The following is a 6,643-nucleotide window of genomic DNA, read 5'->3' as shown; positions in this document are numbered from 1 at the left end:
ATGTGTACAGCAATTCAATCACAGACCATTATATGAAATGAGCATCCATATTAGTTACATAAACAAATGTAACTGAGAACACTAAAGATAAAGTCCACAATTAATCTGCCTTTGTCATTTATTTAATTTTGTGCAAATAACTTTATTTAAAATTCTTAAATAAAGTTTTATATAAGAATTCGAATTAGACCCTTCATAGCTCAATTGTAGAAGAGCCCTTTAGTTGGAAAGACCCAAGTTCGAATTCCGTCTATGATGTGAGGGATCTTTAGCAGATGTTTTCAATGAAACGTTGAGTTAGCTGGTCTGGTGTGGAGGTGAAGAGTTTTCTCCAGGAAACTCGGGTTTTCTGTCCTTCAAAACATGCAAACCGGCCACGTGAATACATAGATCTATATGCATACTCGTTAATACTTGTCCATAGGAAATGCAGTAGTGGGAATAGAAAGCCAGCTGAGTTAATTGCCCAAATTCGGACTCAAGCTCAATGCACGAGAATTTGGAACTGAATAATTAAGAAATTATTTTGCCTCTGCTTTTTTTTTTTTTTTTGAGTGAGTGAGGAGGCGATCGCTATTATCTTCCCTTTGAATATATCAAAATCCCGCTAGTTTCACAAGAATTCAAGAAAATAAAAGTTGAATGAAATAAAAGAAAAGGACAAAAAACATCTTTTTCAGAAATGCATAGATAGATGTACCGATGGGATTCGAACCCCAGATCTACTGTTTACAAGACAGGCGCTTTAACCAATTAAGCCATAGCTCATTATTTTACAACTTTGCAACTAACCAGTTTGTTGCAGTCTCAGCTTCTTGTCCAATACTATGTTATTGTCAGGTTACATCCCAAAGCATCCCTATTTCTAAGAAGGAAAATCATCATGATCACGCTTTTCAAGGATTTAGGCCTAGAGTGGCTTGTTCTGGCCTTAGAAGTCATCATTGAATCTCTTTAGAAGACGTCCTAGTTTTCGTTTTCATCATAGTTTGTAATTTAAAACTGGTTTTGGTAAGCATTCTGTTTTCATTCTTTTAATATGTTCCATCCATTTTGTCCATAAAAATGTACAGCTCTTCATCACAAATTTATATTATCATTCTATCCTTCTCATCCGTCTCTTAGGACGGATTAAGTCCCTCCTGATGAAGGGCTTACGACGAATTAATGCAGTCGGTTTGTCATCACTACTCTGCTGCATCCCCTAAGGTCAATATTCATAACTGTAATCCGTATGTGTTCACGGGACAGATTTGCCTGTTCTGGGGACGAAAAACTGGAGTTTCCTGGTGAAAAAAAACCTTCCACCGCTGTATGAGACCGGCTTACGCCCCTTTCATCGAAAGAGACCAAATAAAAGTTCCTCGCGTCACTGACGGGAATGGAACCCAGATCTTTCCGACCAAAGAGCTTCGTCTATATCGACTGAACTACGGGGACTCAACATCATCATCATCACAAGGAAATTTGGCTATCCAGGATTTGAAGGTATGATTTGATCATTATTCCCCAACAAAAATATATCTAATACCATAAAATGCAGTCACATACTAACACCAGTTTCATAATTGGCAGGATGCAATCCCGTTTGCAAGCCTGCCAAATCCAAACTACCATATGATTTATTCTTCTGTCTGATGGATAAATGAGTTAATACCAAGAATGTACACTGTAGCGAATACTTTCCACTCCTCCAATGTTTGAAGTGTCTTGATGTACAGTAATAACATTAGATCTAATCACCACTGAGCATTCATAGTCTGTAATCATGGATTTATTGGTTGTGCAAGTAGCCTATGAACTTCGGATGATTCAATGTCCTGCATTCAACGATGTTTCCATAGTATCTTTTTTACATGAGTTATTATGCCGTCTTGAATGGAGGAAAACTCTTAGGACTTTTAACTGACGTTAAATTATCTAGTGTCTTAAGAAGCAGGAAGGAACTGAAAAACATACGTAGCAGATTAATAAGTTGGGATTGATTGCTCTATCCGAATAATATGTAGTTGCGGAAAGCCAAGTTGCCCATCTATCTATCTATAGAAGAAAGATAATGAAGGTTAAACTTAATAGTGACAAAATTACTTCTTATAAAGAGGGAATAAATGGGAGAACTTTAGTAAGGAAATTCAACAGCAGGCGCCGTGGCTTAGTTGGTTAAAGCGTCTGTCTAGTAAACAGGAGATCGTGGGCTCGAATCCCACCGGTGCCTTTCTTTTCTATTTAGTAACAATTCCTCAAAAGCGATCCCAAAAATTTCCCCACAAAGAACAAATTTTTAACCAAAAATGAAAAAATAGAATTAAAACATTAATATGTAGAAAAATTATAAATAATCATAATTTGAAAAGCACTGATGATACCTGAACCCACAATCTCCTGTTCACTAGAATGCGAGTTTTAACCACTTGTTATAGACGCTCTAATCCATGGCGTTTTCTTGTTGAAATATGCAATAACTTTCTTGTTATATTATATGACGAAATAATATTATTTCATTGCCATGTAGATGGCAGCACAAAATAGGCTGTAAGTGATGTGGCGAAAAAGAATCAGTGTTGCGTGAATGTTGATAATTGAACCCAAGTTCAATTACAGAAAAGAACTGCAGTTATTCATGAAAAGTTGTAAGTGTATGCCACGTTGTGGGCATGTCTTCATTGCCAGGTTATTACAATACAAGTAGGATGTCATAAATTAATCATTGGTAGCTGACTATGAATAACAGTTAACCAAACATAACCTGGTTGACCCCTACTACAACTGAGTTACTGTAGCCGAATCTCACACGTCAAACCTTGTATGGATCCTGGGAATATCAAGAAAATATCGAATGCTGCTAGACCAACAATTATCAACACGGAGCCTTACAGGTGGGAATAGTTTTGCAACTACCCATGAAAGGAAGTTAAGATTCTGCGTAGTGCTACGATATGCCAACTATACCCCAAATATCACCACCACGCTCATCTGATAAATGCGCATGTGGACTCAGGTGTCTTATGTGTATATACCATGCGATTTTAATGTTATCAAATTTGACATAAGCCACTGATCTTAAAGAGTGGGGAGGGGTTACGGATGCTAATCTTCTTTAAATTTGTCCAATGGACTTGTTTTTATATTATAAAATGTAACCGGCTTACTTGAAGCAAGACATCCCTTTAACAAACCATTGCTATTCTCTCGAAGAATTTCTATTCACATTAATCCAGGATTATATTCTATCTGTTACTAGTCTCTCTAATACCTCTACCACTACATTGACGTATATCTAAACACCACCGACTAGGATTCTCTCTCTGTGTCTGTCTGTCTTGTGCAATGGCAATGTTTTTCCCTCTTTCTACAACTCGGAACTATCCCTCTCCCAGACTACAACTTATTGAAATATTAATTATTAATTTTTTACTGAAGAACCAAGTCAAGGGAAATGCCGACTCCACGCTTATTGGTATATAGGTGGCGATATCGTACTCCTTCCACAGCTTTATGATGTGGAAGGAGTACGTGAGCTTTATTAATATGAAGCTCACATTAAATTCTAATTTACATTCAGGGGCGCGCCGGTCATATGTGCAGTGTGTGCGAAGCACACTGTTTTTTAAAGTGATTTTTTTATTGGAGGGGGGGGGGGCAATAGGAGGGCCAACTAAAGTTTTGCACATAGGCGCCGGACACTACTGGCGTGCTACTGGGTATAGGGGCGCCAACTAAAGTTTTGCACACAGGCGCCGCACACTACTGGCGCGCCCCTGTTTACATTCCGTAATTGTTTGCAACTAAACTATAAATTAAAAAAAAAAGAAGTAATTTTTTTCCTTTCTGGCTATAGTAGTGGCCCCATACCTTTTGCCTTATCTCCACTTCTGTTCATGAGGAGTACCTTGTTTTTTAAATAATTTCCGTAACATTCTCTTTCTCACCAGCTCCTGAATATTTCGTCTGTCATGATTCGTCTATTTTATTAATCCTCCTGAGCTTTAGTATACAGTCTGACATTGCCGTAAATAACTGACTTGAAACTCAGTCCCAGACACTGTTGATTTGTCTTTCATGCAGTTGATCAAGCCACGACAGATCGCCAGTTGATTTCCTTAATTTATCATAGATCACCTCTTCTGTAATAACTAATTGCGCACATACTCTTTTTCTTTTCTTTTTTTTTTCTTTTTCCCGGCCTGGTTGGCCGAATGGTTAGCGTATCTTCTCTCCAGCCAAAAGGCTGCGAGTTCGAATCGCGCCAATGGGCATGGATGTTTGTGATTATCTGTGAAAATAGTGGTAGATGGCGCTGGTATGGATGATGAAGGTTGCGGTTAGTGGAATGGTAAAGATGGAAAATTTGGAGCAGGTGCCCTCCCTCGATGAGTCTTTGGACTCCCTGGAGGTGTCATGTAATAATAATAATATTTTTAATATCACATAATCAACTAACTATTTTATAGTTGGTTAAAATTATTAAAACATTTTAAAATTTTTTAAAGTAATTATCATTTTAGTAAACGTCTGGCAAATGTAAATAGAAAAGGAATTAAAATGTTTTGTTAAATTAAAAAAAAAAACGCTGTTAAAAATAAATATTATTTGTTCGAATGTTACAAAACATATATAAAAGCGTTTTGAAGTGATTTTATCGAAAGTAGTTTTTAATATTTGGAAATTATACATTTCGCATTTTATATTTTATATCGCAACACGGAATGTACGTGTTGTGGTAATTTATATACTGTATTTTTAATATGATGAAAAAAAATACGCAGACGTCGACTTGCGTATGAAAGTTGTAATTGACATAATTTGAATCTTCCGACCCGCTGAACTGTCCTGTACGCAATTAGCTCATTCAGTGACTATCAACTATCCCAACGTCATCATCCTCTCGTTTGTTTCCATCGAGATCGGAGGGCTGATGGTTCGAAAGACCGGGGGAAAGCAGAGGAAGTACAGGTGACAGAACATCGCAACGGGTCAGTCCCATCATTCATTTCCTTTCTATGTTCCCTTTAAACTTTTCCGTTTCCTCATATTGCCGTGGGCGAGCGGAACGATATGAAAAGCAGAGCAGCCGAAGGTCTTATTGTGCGACTGTTGGGTGGAGTCACCGGAAACGGAAACGAATGACTGAAATCCTACTGGTGGTAAAAAAAATATCCTAACATTTTAGATGCAGCACTGAAATAAATGCAAAGAATAAATAAATAAATCTCAACTCAGGTATATTATTGAGTAATGTTTAGCTATCTGAATTTCTTTACGTATATTGTAATAATGCTTTTATATATTTATTTTTGTTTCTTTCTCAAGCCTACAGGTGGCTGCTCTTGCATGTTGAAATAAACATAATGTAAATGCGTAAGACTGGTCAACCGAATGAGTCTTATCGCGTGTACAATTACTATAATCTAGGCTCAAAGCCCTTTGCCCTTCAGCATGTAAACTTAGTAAGCCAAAAAGCTAAACGTTTGGCGTATTAAAAGCAAAGAATTTCGAGAAATGCAGTATTGCCTGGTGTATAAGCAACCAGCAGTGCATCCGCAATTTTTCCGAGTTATATGACATAAAAATTTTGTTTATTTTATTTCTCTGTGCAAACATGTCCTCCCGCGATGAGTCTTCGGACTCCTTGGAGGTATCAGGAATATAATAATAATAATAACATATTTATTTTATTTTAACAAAATTATGAAAACATCTGAAATGTAAATAATATTATTACAAGGTTCATAAAAGAAACTATTTAGGATAGAGAACCTGAAAAAGTATATTTTGTACCGGAGTAGAATTGAAATTATGTAGAATGATGTCACAGTGCAAAGAAATGTAAATATATTTTAATTAAAAAAATGATTTTTCAGATTAAAAATATAGACCTTACCATTTCAGAAAATCTTTAAAGAATTTTTTAGAAATTCCAAAAAGTTGATAAACAAAATCTAATGACGGCATTCAAAATACATATATATATATATATGTATATATATATATATATATATAAGTAATTTTAAACCTGGTTTTACTCCATTTCCCAAGTAAGCAAATAGACAAACAAGTCAAGTTTGTGCCTGCAAGTGATGCAAGTCTAGCTGATCCTACAGGTAGTGCAAGACCAAGGCAACTCGTGGTAAAGGTGGCATAAGCTCTGATCACTAATCTTAATATTTACCCTTAATGCCAAAACACATCTCCAAGAAGGGGATGTATGATGTTTTATATTAAAAGCAAGGGGCCACTACCCAGACCGGTTTCGACCTTTATTGAGGCCTCATCAGTAGGAGCCAGGCTAGAAATACCAAGATTTAGTAATACAGAGCTTATAAGTATTTTACCAGAACAAGTTGCCATAAGGTGTTTTAACCTTATTAAATAAAAATCTCTGGAGGAGATATAAATGTAGAAGGTATTTTACCTTGGGTATAGTAAATGTTAAAAATACCAAGTAATTTTAAACCTGGTTTTACTCCATTTCCTAAGTAAACTTGACTTGTTTGTCTATTTGCATACTTGGGAAATGGAGTAAAACCAGGTTTAAAATTACTTGGTATTTTTAACATTTACTATACCCAAGGTAAAATACCTTCTACATATATATATATATATATATATATATATATATATATATATATATATATACTGTGTA

At 35.9% G+C, this 6,643-nt stretch overlaps 1 non-coding gene across 1 annotated transcript; it reads left to right on the top strand.

Moving 5' to 3' along the window:
* Positions 1–2,141: 2,141 nt before the first annotated feature.
* On the top strand, positions 2,142–2,215 carry TRNAT-AGU (transfer RNA threonine (anticodon AGU)). The gene has a single exon. It is a non-coding gene; the product is annotated as a tRNA-Thr (tRNA).
* Positions 2,216–6,643: the final 4,428 nt, after the last annotated feature.

The sequence above is a fragment of the Typopeltis vanoorti genome, chromosome 2 (genome assembly GCF_054136105.1).
Source record: "Typopeltis vanoorti isolate ZY-2024b chromosome 2, IOZ_Tvanoo_1.0, whole genome shotgun sequence".
Taxonomy (NCBI): Eukaryota; Metazoa; Arthropoda; class Arachnida; order Uropygi; family Thelyphonidae; genus Typopeltis; species Typopeltis vanoorti.
The sequence above is the reverse complement of the archived record's forward strand: the minus strand, read 5'-3'. Positions and strand labels throughout refer to the sequence as shown.